Source organism: Crinia signifera, unplaced genomic scaffold (genome assembly GCF_055691185.1).
Source record: "Crinia signifera unplaced genomic scaffold, ASM5569118v1 HAP2_SCAFFOLD_91, whole genome shotgun sequence".
In the NCBI taxonomy this organism is placed as follows: domain Eukaryota; kingdom Metazoa; phylum Chordata; class Amphibia; order Anura; family Myobatrachidae; genus Crinia; species Crinia signifera.
Window position 1 is genome coordinate 655715 of NW_028142827.1, and position 13916 is coordinate 669630.

Genomic DNA, 13916 nt, shown 5'->3' on the forward strand with positions numbered 1-13916 from the left:
CCTCCTCACCTCCTTCTTCTCTGATCCCCCTCCTCTCCTCCACTTCCCCCTCCTCCACAAACCCTATCTTCCTCTCCCCTGCTCTCTCTTTCCCCTCTATCTCTCTCCTCCTCACCAATTTCCCCACACTTCTCTATCTCTCTTTCAGACTGCCGGTGACCCCGTGCTGGGGTGCAGGAAGAGAAGACTCGGCGCCATGGAGTTGGAGCAGGAGGAGATGACTAGCACTGGGGAAAAAAGAGTGCAGAAGACCCATGAGCAGGGGCCGAAAACATGGTGTTTCCATCACTGCTGATCATGTAGAATGAAGCATCGATGACAAGAGGTACATAGCACCTGTGTATACTGCTCTCCCTTCTCCGCTCCTTCTCCACACCTCCACTTCCCATCCTCCTCACCCCCTCTCCTCTGCTCCCCCTCCTCCTCTCCTTCACTTTCCCTCCTCTGCTCCTGCTCTCCTTTCTTCTCTCCTCCTTTCCCTCTCCTCCTTTCCTCAGCTCCCCCACCATCTTCTCATCTACTCTCCATCCTCCGATCCCCCCTCCTCTCCTCTGCTTCCCCTCCTCCTCCGCTTCCTCTATTCTGCTCCCTCTCCTCTTCCGCTCCTTTGCCCCCTCTCCTCTTCCACTCATCCGCTCCTTCTTCCCTTATCCCCCTCCTCTCCCCTGTTCTCTCTTTCCCCTCTATCTCTCTCCTCCTCACCAATTTCCCCACACCTCTCTCTCTCTCTCTCTCTCTCTCTCTCTCCTCTCCTCTCCTCTCCTCTCCCCCTCTTCTCTCTCTTCTCTCTCTCTCGGACTGCCAGGGACCCAGCTGTGGGGTGCAGGAAAAGAAGACCCAGCGCCGGGAAGATGAAGGATAAGATGACTAGCACTTGGGAAAGAGAATGCAGCAGACCCATGAGCAGGGGTAGAAAACCCGGCATTCCATTGCTGATCATGTAGCATTCAGCGCCGATGACAAGAGGTACACTGCGCCTGCGTATACTGCTCTCCCTTCTCCACTCTTTCTCCACACCTCCTCACCACCTCTCCTGCTCTACCTTCTCTGCTTCACCTCTCCCTCTCCTATGCTCCCCTCCTCCTCTCCTTCACTTTCCCTCCTCCGTTCTTGCTCTCCCTTCTCCTCTCCTTCCCTTCCACTCCTCCTTCTCCTTCCCTCATCTCCCCCACCTCCTCCTCATTTACTCTCCATCCTCCGCTCCCTCCTCTCCTTCCCCTCCTCGTACGTTTCCTATATTCTGCTCCTTGTCCTCTGCCTCCACTCTTCTGCTCCTTCTTCACTTATCCCACTCTTTCTTCCACTTCCCATCCTGCTCTCTCTTTCCCCTCTATCTTTCTCCTCCTCACCAATTTCCCCACACTTCTCTCTCTCAGACTGCCGGTGACCTTGTCCAGGAGGAGATGACTAGCACCGAGGAGAGAGAGTGCTGCAGACCTGGGAGCAGGGGCAGAAAAACCATCGCTACCATCGCTGCTGATCCTGAGAGGAGGTACACAGCGCTGGCTTGCACTGCGCTCCCTTCCTCACTCCTCCTCCACACCTCCTCCTTCCCCTATCTACTCCTCTCCCCCTCTGGTCCTCTTGTCTGCTCCTGCTCTCCATTCTCCCCTCCTCCTCAGCTCCCCCAACATCTCCACTCCCCCTCTCCTTTGCTTCCCTCCTGCTTACCTCCTCTCCTCCGCACCCCCTCCCCTTCTCTCCATTCTTCACTCATCCTCCACGCCTCCTCTCCTCCTCTTGTCTGCTCCTACTCTCCGTTCTCCAACGCTCCTCAGCTCCCCCATCACCGTCTCCGCTCCCCCTCCTCCTCTCCTTTCCCACCACCTCTCCTCTGCTTCCTCTCCTCCCCCGCTACTCCTCAACCCCTCCACTGCTTTCCCTTCTCCTCTCCTCTGTTCACTACCTCTCCTCCACTCCTTCACTTCCCCTCCTCACCCCCTCTCCTGCTTTCCTATGTCTGCTTTATCCTCTCCTCTGCTCAACTTCCTACTATCCTCCACCGCTACCCCCTCCTCTCCTCCGCTCTCCCTCTTCTGCTCCCCTTTATTCCTCCTCTCCTCTGCTTCCCCTCCTCCGCTCTCCCCCTCTCCCCTTTTTCTCTCCCCTGCTCTCTTCCCCTTTAAAGCTCTCCACCCCACCACCTTCCCCACATTTCTCCTTTCTCTCAGTCTTTACCTGACGTTGTCTTTCACCTTGAAACACACTCTCTCTGTCTTACTCCCTGTCTCTCCCTGATTCTCTCTGTATCTCTCACTTATTCTCTCTCCCCCTTTCTCTTTTCTGACACCCTATCATTCTCTCTCTCTCTCCATCTCTTTCCCTGACACCCTCTCTTACTCCGTTTCTCCCCTTTTCTCTACCTGACACCCTCTTACTCCATGTCTCTCCCTGATACCCCTTCTCTCCCCTGACATTCTCTCTATATAATTATTTCTCCCTGTCTCTCTCCCTTTCTCTCAATGACACCCTGTAGGCTATGCCCGGCTTTCATCCCCACCGCTGCTGGACCCATGGTAGGCTGGCAAAGTAAATAGCCTGCTATAGTGCTTCTTTTCTCCCTATAGTGCATTTTCTCTGCCTTGCATCCCCACTGTCAAGCTCTCTGACCCTGTGTCCCCTGATTTCATGATCTCTGTCCCTGCATCCTTGCTGTCATAATCGCTGTCCCTTCATTCTTACTGTCGCATAATGTGAATTTTGGCTCATTCTCCGTAGCACCATAGCCAACATTTACCATACCCCCATATGTGTGTATATGTGTGCTCCAAAACGTTGCAATAAACAGTCATCACTGACTCTGAAAGACCTTGGAGTGCTGTGTGGTGAGCGTTCTCCCTATTAAGGGATCTACCCCCACCCATATTGTAATATATAATCTATCCTGGAAACGCCCCTCTACAAATCTTGCATTTGGTCTTACCTGAATAACTTGTCGACCATGCCCATGTCAACCTTAGGCTTGCATCGACCTTCTGTCATTTCTGTGTTTAAAAAAATGCACAAGGTGAATATTATATACTAGGTGATTCATCGCGCCCTACGGGCGCTCTTCACACCGTCGTAAGGGGCTGCGCCCCCTTAATTTGTGAACATTTGCATATGAGAAAGATGGTTAGAATTGTATGAAAGATGCCTGTATTGCAACTTGAGTTATAGGTGAAATGTGTTAAATAGAGAGCATATGATGTGGAAGGGGGTGTGTATTGTTTTGTTTAATTAAAAAGCGGTTACAGAGTAAGATGTACATTGATAGTGTGGATGGTACAGTGACATTTGTGGGTGTGGGGGGGGGGGCTGTGTGTTCGTGTTGTTTAGGTGTGTGTGTGTGCAATAGTATAGTAGGGTGTTTCTGAGTCAGCGGCTCCCCACTGGTGGAGGTCACGACACAGGAAAACAGGAGGCTGGGTAGTGATAGGGGTGTGTGGGCACAAGGGAGACTAAAGAGGAGGGTGGGAGATACTGTGCAGCTTCTGCCAGTGGGTGAGGGTCCAGCGTGGCAGTACAGTATAATGGCCCTTAGTCAGTGTCTCCTCCTACTGGGTGGGAGTTCGGGTGCATGAGAGCAGGAGGCTGGGCTATGAGGCATGATAGGGGCATGTGGGCAAAACATTGTCAGCGACTCCCCAGTGGTGGAAGTTACGGTTCAGGAGAGCAGGAAGCTGGGTAGTGATAGGGGTGTGTGAGTATACGGGGGACTAAAGAGGGGCTTAGGGGTGCTGCCGTGGGTGGATGCCGTGAATTGTGGGAGGGGGGGGCGCGGGGGTTGCAGCGAATCATGGGAGGGTGGGTCGCGGGGGCGGGGGTTTGCCGCAATGACAGGAGGGGGGGTCAGGGGTGGGGAATCGCGGTAGGGGGGTCGTGGGGGGCACCGTGAACAGCGGGAGGGGGGGCCCGGGGGGTTGGCGCGAATCGTGGGAGGGGGGGTCGCGGGGTGCCGCAATCGCAGGAGGGGGGGGTGTCACGGGGTGGGGCCGCGAATCGCGGGAGTCACCGGGGGTGCCGCGAATTGCGGGGGGTGTGCTGCAAATCGCGGGAGGGGGGTCGCCGGGGGTGCCGCGAATCGCCACAAGAAAAAATCAACACAGAAAGTTCAACACATGTAAATGTTGACATAAGTGTGGCACTTCATCGGTGTCCATGTCGACACATGAGAATGTATATGAAAACATTAAAAAAAAAGAAAAATAAATCTTCAAAAACTCATGTCAACCTTTTTCATTGTCGACCATAGCCGTGCCAGTGTTTTGCATGTGCCATTTAATCCTGGGGTTGCTGTGAATCGCACGCGGGGGTGGGGGGGAGGGAGGAGGTGAGGGGTGTCCGCGAATCACGGGAGGAGGGGTCGTGGGTGGATGCCGTGAATTGCGGGGGGTGGGGGGTGTGGGTGCCGCGAATTGTGGGAGGGGGGGCGCGGGGGGTTGCAGTGAATCGCGGGAGGGTGGGTCGCGGGGGCGGGGGGTTGCCGCAATGACAGGAGGGGGGGTCAGGGGTGGGGAATCGCGGTAGGGGGGGTCGTGGGGGGCACCGTGAACCGCGGGAGGGGGGGCCCGGGGGGTTGGCGCGAATCGTGGGAGGGGGGGTCGCGGGGTGCCTGGAATCGCAGGAGGGGGGGTGTCACGGGGTGGGGCCGCGAATCGCGGGAGTTACCGGGGGTGCCGCGAATTGCGGGGGGTGTGCTGCAAATCGCGGGAGGTGCCGCGAATTGCCACAAGAAAAAATCAACACAGAAAGGTCAACACATGTAAATGTTGACATAAGTGTGGCACTTCATCGGTGTCCATGTCGACACATGAGAATGTATATGAAAACATTAAAAAAAAGAAAAATAAATCTTCAAAAACTCATGTCAACCTTTTTCATTGTCGACCATAGCCGTGCCAGTGTTTTGCATGTGCCATTTAATCCTGGGGTTGCTGTGAATCGCGCGCGGGGGTGGGGGGGAGGGAGGAGGTGAGGGGTGTCCGCGAATCACGGGAGGAGGGGTCGTGGGTGGATGCCGTGAATTGCGGGAGGGGGGGTCGTGGGGGGGGGTGTGGGTGCCGCGAATTGTGGGAGGGGGGCGCGGGGGGTTGCAGTGAATCGCGGGAGGGTGGGTCGCGGGGGCGGGGGGGTGCCTCAATGGAAGGGGTGGGGAATCGCGGTAGGGGGGGTCGTGGGGGGCACCGTGAACCGCGGGAGGGGGGGCCCGGGGGGTTGGCGCGAATCGTGGGAGGGGGGGGTCGCGGGGTGCCGCGAATCGCAGGAGGGGGGGTGTCACAGGGTGGGGCCGTGAATCGCGGGAGTTACCGGGGGTGCCGCGAATTGCGGGGGGTGTGCTGCAAATCGCGGGAGGGGGGTCGCGGGGGTGCCGCGAATTGCCACAAGAAAAAATCAACACAGAAAGGTCAACACATGTAAATGTTGACATAAGTGTGGCACTTCATTGGTGTCCATGTCGACACATGAGAATGAATATGAAAACATTGAAAAAGTGAAAAATAAATCTTGTCAACCTTTTTCATTGTCGACCATAGCCATGTCAGTGTTTTGCATGTGCCATATAATCGTGGGGATGCCGTGAATGGGGGGGGGGGGGGGTGGAGGGAGGGAGGTGCATACCTCCCAACATGACCCTCTCCAGGAGGGACACATTGCTCTGTTTCTGGACTTTCTTCTTAATTTATGGATTACCATCACCAGTGCTTAAACACCTTTCTTATCAATTACCCTGTTTAAAACAGGTGATGACAATCCTAAATTGAGATGGAAGTCCACAACCCAGCGTTACAGCTCCAGACACACTTTGAGTGACAGATGTAGCCAAATATATAAGAGACTAGGTGATTCATCGCGGGCGCTCTTAACCTGTGAGCCCCTTTATGTAGGGGTGGGTGTACTGCAGGATGGAGAGGGGGGCGGGTGCGATGTTGCCTGTGGTGGATATGGGGGTGCTGCGGGTGGCAGAGGGGTAGGTGTGGTGGTGCGGTGGGTGAGGGTCGGGTGCAAGAGTGCTTGGGGGTGGTGTGGGTGGGAGAGTTGTTGGTGTGGGGATACTGTGTGTGGAATAGCAGGTGCAGGGGTGGGCCATGTGGGTTGGTTAGGAGCAGGGGTGCACGGGTGGACTGAGAGGGGGTGTGCTGTGGGAGCGGGGGAGGTGTGTATGGGGGAGGAATGGATGCATGGGTACTGCACGTGGGGAATGGGGGTGTGCGGTGTTGGTGCGGCTGGGTGCAGGGGTACTGCATGTTGTGGAGGTCTGGGTTGGGGGGGTGCCGTGGGAGGGAGCAATAGTACCATGGGTGGGGGTTATTGGCAGGTGTGGGGTTGCGGCAGGTGGGGGAGAGTGTTTGGTGGTGGTGCGTGAGGGGCAGGTGTGGGTGTGCTGCAGGTAGTAGAGGTGCGGGGGGGGGGGGGCTGTGTGTGTGCTCTTGTTTTGGTGATGGAGGGATGGGTGCAATGGTGGTTTAGGTGTGTGTGTGCAGGGGGTGTAGGAGTTGGGGGTGTGCGTGGGTGACGGTAGGGGTGTGGGTGTGATGTGGCATGGGGTGAGTCCGGTGGGGCGTTGGTGGTGGAGGGTCGGGCTTTGGTTTGCTGTGGGGGGGGGGGGTTAGTCTCCAGGGACTGCCAATAATGACAAGTAGATTTCTGCTTGCACTCCTCCCAGTTTGTGAGCAGAAATATGACAAAACTAGAGTGGCGATGCACTTTTAAGCGATCAAACACACGAGTACCGGCATTCTCCAATATAGCATTACGCTGATTAGAATAGCTCTGTGACCTCTCTCCCGGCAGTATACACAGCGCGAAGAATATAATCAACCCCAATATTATTAGATAATTGGAGTACTTTTTAATCACAATGCTTTTGTTTCATTTACAGGAACAAAAATGAAAAATCATAAAAAGTCACTGTGTGACATCATACTGTACATGCTTTGCTGTCAAAACCTACAGTCTTAGACAAATTTTGGATAGTGGAAGGCCGACTCAAGTTGAAAATCTCGGAAACCAGAGATTAGAAATTCCTGATCCTAGGACAGATTCTTCTATACATGCAATCGCACCTGTTGAAGTGTATTTGCATTCTTCAATACCTACAAATGAATACTACTTCCCAACAGAGGAAATATCCATCCTATGGTATAACACCCTCATCCCCAGCCAGGTCAACGCAATCCCACTGAGCCTTTATTTAGACTGAGTATTAATGCAAGAGGAAGTGGAATACAGACATTTCAATAGCTCCCATAAGTGTTATGCTAACGACAGTTATTAAAGCTTTACATAGCTACACATTGTGTCCGTTGTCTCTTTTTTTATTACCTAGTTACAACTCCAACAGTTTCTTAGCTGGAAACTAAGGGGTGTACTCAATACGGGAGAGGTAACTATACGGTGAGCAGCGCTGATAGCCTGCCATCAGTATTTAACGCTTCCCCCTCACTCACCGTTTCCACCTTGCCTGTTCCTTGAGATGAGGTGGAAATGGCGAGTGTGGCTGTCAAAACAGTGAGGTTTGCCACAAAATGCGGTGGGCTCACTGCATTTGCAGCGAACCTCACCATTTAGGGGAAGCCTCGCCGTCCTCTGACGGCGAAGATTCCTGGAACGTAGAAAGCGGTGAGGTGGCTGGACGTGAGGATGGCATTTCCTCGCCAAAAAATTCCATCCTCTCCGCCCGTGTGTCTGCACATTGAATACACGATTTTGTCTTATATACTGTAGAATGTATAGTTGAAACTAGCTATACCGGGGGAAGCGCCGTCGGAAGAGGACGCGCGCGCATCCCCTTTCGCAGATCGGCTGGCGGGGGATGGCGGCTGGCAATTCTTCCGCCATACCCTGCAAAGCTGCGACCGGCTCTATCTGTACCTTAATCATACACATATTGAGGCATATTCAATAAAAACGTTTATAATTATGTAATAGCTCTATATTGATATATGTGATTTGTCATAGTTTGTCAAAGTAGTACTTCATATGTACTTTTGCTGTGATATTGCTATTCAAATATATTCAAAACATTTTTTTACAAATATCTTAAACATTAAGTGTTAAGCAAACTTGCAAAATGGATTTATTTTTGTGTGCTTAAGTTCTTTTTCTTTAAATCAAAGGTTAAATTTGGATTAGTAACAGGCCATGCTTTGCAATTAAATGCTGCTCAGGTGCATACTGTAGGTGCCGATTCTGTGGGTGCACAAGGGCCCGAGCACCCACGGAAAATGATGAGCACCCACGGGCCTGAGTCCCGCTGCTGGGCCGCCATATTAACTTGCTAATTTGCGGCTGCAGCACCCACATCGCCGTACCAGCCACCTAGGAAACAGTATGCCGGGAAGAGTGTATTCTGTCCGCAGAGTACCTGCACTGTGGGGGCATTTTATGTATGTGGAACTCTGTTGCCGTAATTTGAATATTGGAGACAATTGTGCTCCATAATATAAATTGGTATTTTGTGGCCACACCCCTTCCCCATGAAGCCACTCATAACTGCAATCATGGGGTTTGTCTAACATCATGGGGTTTGTACAGATTGTACACACGGAGCAATATATTAGTGAGCAATATATTGCTCAGTGTCCTGATTTCATCAGCGACCAGAGATGGTCACTGATGAAAGAAAACACTGCCAGGGGAAGTCTCACGGGGAAAGAGCCGATTGCCGGGGGAAGCTGCTTGACAGCGACCATATCTTCTGCGATAAAGGCTGAAATTGCATTGTGTGTACAGGTCTTTAAGGGGCCTACACGAGGCAATTTCATTGCATTTTCAAAGCATTAAATCAGTAAAATTAGCACTTGTTCAGAAGTAGATCGAAAAGGTTTTAGGCAGGGGCGTAACTCGAACCTTGTGGGCCCCACAGCAAAATCTCCATAGGGCCACACACACACACACACACTGTTGTCACTACAATGCCCCTTAAGAGGCAGTATAGTGCTGTCACCTGCAGTGGCTGGTGGGCAATGGGGGAGGTGTTGCAGGAACAGGAGCGAGCATGCGGTCACCTGCAGGGGCATAGGGGGGGTGCTGTCACCTGTAAAGGGTGGGGGGGTTCGCAGGCAGAGGAGGAAGTATGGGGCATGATGTCACCTTCAAGGAGGGGGTGGTACAGGAGGGAGCAGGCTGTCACCTGCAGGGCTATGGGGGAGGGGTCCGCAGTCACAGGAGGGAGCAGATGGCAGGCTGGGTGGGCAGACAGGCTGTCCCCTGCAGGGACAAGGAAGGGCCTGCAGGCTGACACTTGACTGGGGGGGAGGGGGTCGCTGGCATCCCAGCAAGTTACTTGTTTGTGGTCACTGAGTTCAGTGTGTACAGCCAGCAGCCATCCAGACCCATGCCGTGCTGCCTGGTAAAATGTGCTGGATCACCCTCACCCATTGTCCCTGGGCACAGCAGAAGAAGGAGCTGCCAGGAGCCGCTGTAGCTAGTCATATAACCTATGCGTGCACCCAGCTATTTTGAAAGGCAACATTTATTAGCTTCTTCATCAGGACATAAAAAAACAGTACAATATTGAACATATTTATACATATCAAGCACACAGCGTTACCAGCGTCATCTGAGCGTTGCACCATCACAGCGCAACTGCACCAACGTCCACATGTCACCACGCTGCCGTAATCAGCACATAAACAGTGATGTGCATCACACAGCCTTGAACACCACCAACATGTATTAGTTGCTATTGACGCACAGCACTACACAATCATTAGAAACATAATAGCAACAATAAGCAAAATACAAGCATACCATGCAGACAGTATGATTAAACAATACAATCTAGACAAAAGGAGAATGATTGTAAAACACAATGCAATCCTAAGATCTCATTGAGTGCTAGTTGTCTCCTCCATCTCCCCGGTGCTGGGTCTTCTCTTCCTGCACCCCACCACTGGGTCCCCGGCAGTCTGAGAGAGAGAGAGAAAGTGTGAGGAATGTGGTGGGGAGGAGAGAGAAACAGAATGGGAAGAGAGAACAGGGGTGAGGCGCGCGAGAGAGAACAGGGGTGAGGCGAGAGAGAGAGAACAGGGGTGAGGCGAGAGAGAGAGAACAGGGGTGAGGCGAGAGAGAGAGAGAGAGAACAGGGGTGAGGCGAGAGAGAGAGAGAACAGGGGTGAGGCGCGAGAGAGAGAGAGGGTGAGGCGAGAGAGAGGGTGAGGCGAGCGAGCGAGAGGGTGAGGCGAGCGAGCGAGAGAGGGTGAGGCGAGAGAGAGAGGGTGAGGCGAGAGAGAGAGGGTGAGGCGAGCGAGAGAGAGAGGGTGAGGCGAGAGAGCGAGAGAGGGTGGAGAGAGAGAGGGTGGAGAGAGAGGGTGGAGAGAGAGAGGGTGGAGAGCGCGAGAGAGAGGGTGGAGAGAGAGAGGGTGGAGAGAGAGAGAGGGTGGAGAGAGAGAGAGGGTGGAGAGAGAGAGAGAGAGGGTGGAGAGAGAGAGAGGGTGGAGAGAGAGAGAGAGAGAGAGGGTGGAGAGAGAGAGGGTGAAGAGAGGGAGGGTGGAGAGAGAGAGAGGGTGGAGAGAGAGAGAGGGTGGAGAGAGAGAGAGGGTGGAGAGAGAGGGTGGAGAGAGAGAGAGGGTGGAGAGAGAGAGAGGGTGGAGAGAGAGAGAGAGGGTGGAGAGAGAGAGAGAGGGTGGAGAGAGAGGGTGGAGAGAGAGAGAGAAAAGGAGAGGGGGTGTGGAGGAGGGGAAGTGAAGGAGAGGAGGGGGGGAGTGGAGGAGAGGGGGAGCAGAGAAGAGGAGGGGGTGCGGAGTATAGGAGGTGAGCAGGAGGGAAGCGAGAGGAGGAGGGGAAGCAGAAGAGAAAGGGGAGCTGAGGAGTGAGAGGAAAGAAGAAAGGAAAGTAGGGGAGGGGGTGAGGAGTATTGGAAGCAAAAGAAAGGAGGGGGAAACAGAGGAAAGGAGGAGGGGGAGCGGAGGAGGTGGTTGGGGAGCTGAGGAGGAGGGGAGAACAGAGAGCAGGAGCAGACAAGAAGAGGGGGAGAGGAGGAGGAGAGGAGGCATGGAGGAGGTGCAGAGAAGGGAGCGCAGTGCAAGCTGGTGCTGGGTACCTCCTGTGACAATCCGCAGCGATAGTAGCGATGATTTTGCTGCCCCTGCTCCTGGGCAGACTGGGTCTGCTGCACTTTCTCTTCTTCTGTGCTAGTCATCTCTTCCTGCTCCATCTCCCCGGCGCTGGGTCTTCTCTTCCTGTACCCCAGCACAGGTTCACTGGCAGTCAGAGAGAGAAAAGTGTGGGGAAATTGGTGAGGAGAGCAAAAGAGGGCAAGGGGAGAGCAGGGGAGAGGAGGAGGGGAAGGAGGAGAAGAGGGATCAGAGAAGAAGGAGCAAAGGAGTGGAGGAGGGGGATCAGAGAAGGAGCAAAGGAGTGAAGGAGGAGAGAAGCGGACATGTAGAGAAGTAGCACAGAAGGCACTGTGTACCTCTTGTCATTGGTGCTGCATGGTACATGATCAGCAGTGATTGAAATGCTCCTCCTCCGACGACGAAAAGTGGTGTGGAGGAGAGAGAGAAGGGGAGCAGAGAAGAGGAGGAGGGAGAGGAGTAAGAGGAGGGGGAGCAGAGTAGAGGAGGAGAGGAGAAGGGAGAGCAGGAGAAGAGGAGAGGGGTGAGGAGGAGGGGAAGTGAAGGAGAAGAGGGGGAGTGGATGAGAGGGGAAGCGGAGAAGTGAGAGAATGGGAGGGGGTGCGGAGGAGATTAGGAGAGCAGGAGGGAAGCAAAGGAGAGGAGGAGGAGGGGTAGTGGAGGAGGGAAAGAGATGTGGTAGCTGAGGAGAAGAGGAGGAGCGGAGACAAGGAGAAGGGAAAGCAGGGGAGGGGTGAAGAGGATTGGAAGCAGAAGAAAGGAGGGGAAGCAGAGGAAAGGAGGAGCAGAGGAGAGGAGGCGCGGAGGAAGGGAAGCTGAAGAGAAGTTGTGGGGGAGGAGGGGGGGGGAGGAGAGGAGGAGGGAGCGGAGGATGGAGAGTAGATGAGGAGGAGGTGGGGGAGCTAAGGGAAGGAGTAGGAGAACGGAGAGCAAGAGGAGAAGGGAGAGCAAGAGCAGAGGAGGGAAAGTGAAGAGAGGAGGAGGGGGAGCATAGGAGAGGGGGGAGAGGTGAAAGCAGAGAAGGGAGAGCAGGAGGGTGAGGAGAAGGGGAATTGAAGGGGAGGGGGCTGAGGAGGTGTGGAGAAGGAGCAGACGTGCGGAGAAGGGAGAGCAGTATATGCAGGCGCTGTGTATCTATTGTAATCGGTGCTGCATGATCAGCAGTGAGAGAGAGAGAGAGAGAGAGAGGTGTGGGGAAATTGGTGAGGAGGAGAGAGATAGAGGGGAAAGAGAACAGGGGAGAGGAGGGGGATAAGGGAAGAAGGAGCGGATGAGTGAAAGAGGAGAGGGGGCAAAGGAGCGGAAGAGGAGAGGGAGCAGAATAGAGGAAGCGGAGGAGGAGGGGAAGCAGAGGAGAGGAGGGGGGATCGGAGGATGGAGAGTAGATGAGAAGGTGATGGGGGAGCTGAGGAAAGGAGGAGGAGGAGAGAAGAAGGGAGAGCAGGAGCAGAGGAGGGAAAGTGAAGGAGAGGAGAAGGGGGAGCAGAAGAGAGGGGGTGAGGAGGATGGGAAGTGGAGGAGAGGAGGTGGAGTGAGGAGGTGTGGAAAAGGAGCGGACATGTGGAGAAGGAGCGGCGAAGGGAGAGCAGTATACACAGGTGCTATGTACCTCTTGTCATCGATGCTTCATTCTACATGATCAGCAGTGATGGAAACACCATGTTTTCGGCCCCTGCTCATGGGTCTTCTGCACTCTTTTTTCCCCAGTGCTAGTCATCATCTCCTGCTCCAACTCCATGGCGCCGAGTCTTCTCTTCCTGCACCCCAGCACGGGGTCACCGGCAGTCTGAAAGAGAGATAGAGAAGTGTGGGGCAATTGGTGAGAAGGAGAGAGATAGAGGGGAAAGAGAGAGCAGGGGAGAGGAAGATATGGGGTTGTGGAGGAGGGGGAAGTGGAGGAGAGGAGGGGGATCAGAGAAGAAGGAGCTGAGGAGGAGTGGAGGTGAGGAGGAGGGGGGGCAGAGGAGGATGGGGAGCAGAGTAGAGGAAGAGTTAGAAGGGAGAGCAGAAGAGCAGTGGAGGGGGAGAGGGAGGGAAGCATAGGAAAGGAGGAGGGAAGCAGAGGAGGGGAATCGGAAGAGAAGGAGGTGGTAAGGGAGCGAGGATTCAGTATGAAATCCCGGCGTTCAAAATCCTGACAAGGGGGGGACGTGGATCGTCCCCCCTTGCGGGCTCGCTGCGCTTGCTACGGTGGTATGGGAGCGAATATATACACACATATACATATATACACAGCACTCACACACACAGATGGCGCCATCAATTTTATTTTAAACAAACAAAATAACAGAAGGGGGGACATTATGGTGTTACCGTGTACCTAAAACATATTTAAAAAGTATGCCTTAACCCAGTGGTGTCAAAGTCACGGCCCTACAGCTGTTGTGGAAGTACACATCCCTACATGCCCTGCCACAGATTTTATATAATGGATCGCTAAAATCTGTGGCAGGGCATGCTGGGAAGTGTAGTTCCACAACAGCTGGAGGGCCATGAGTTTGACACCACTGCTAAACCCCTTAATGCCCATTACATGTAATCACAACCCACCACCTAGCATCATGCCACACCTCTTCCCTTAGCCCAAAGCAGATTAATCTTGCACCTCCTCTCCCCTCCCTCGCTCCCCCCCCCCCAAGACATACTCTTCGCCAGTCGTGACCGAAGAGTGCACTCACATAGAATCGGTCGCAGGTGGTGGTACTGCAGCATCTGTCGGATAGGGCACCTCTCTCCTCCTCAGCGTCGTTCCCAGCAGCGTTGGGCTGTGTTCTCTGCCGCAGCGCCCTGGGGGCGGAGTTGGGGCAGCTGTCTCCCCGCCTGTATCCTTCCCGTCTATGTTGGGCGGTGTCCTGA

The 13916-nt window shown here is 54.1% G+C and overlaps 1 long non-coding RNA gene across 1 annotated transcript; it reads left to right on the top strand.

The window, feature by feature from the left end:
- The first annotated feature begins 830 nt into the window (after positions 1-830).
- LOC146056811 (uncharacterized) lies at positions 831-7275 on the top strand. Its single transcript, XR_014469416.1, has 3 exons — positions 831-966; positions 1377-1492; positions 6863-7275. It is a non-coding gene; the product is annotated as an uncharacterized LOC146056811 (long non-coding RNA).
- Positions 7276-13916: the final 6641 nt, after the last annotated feature.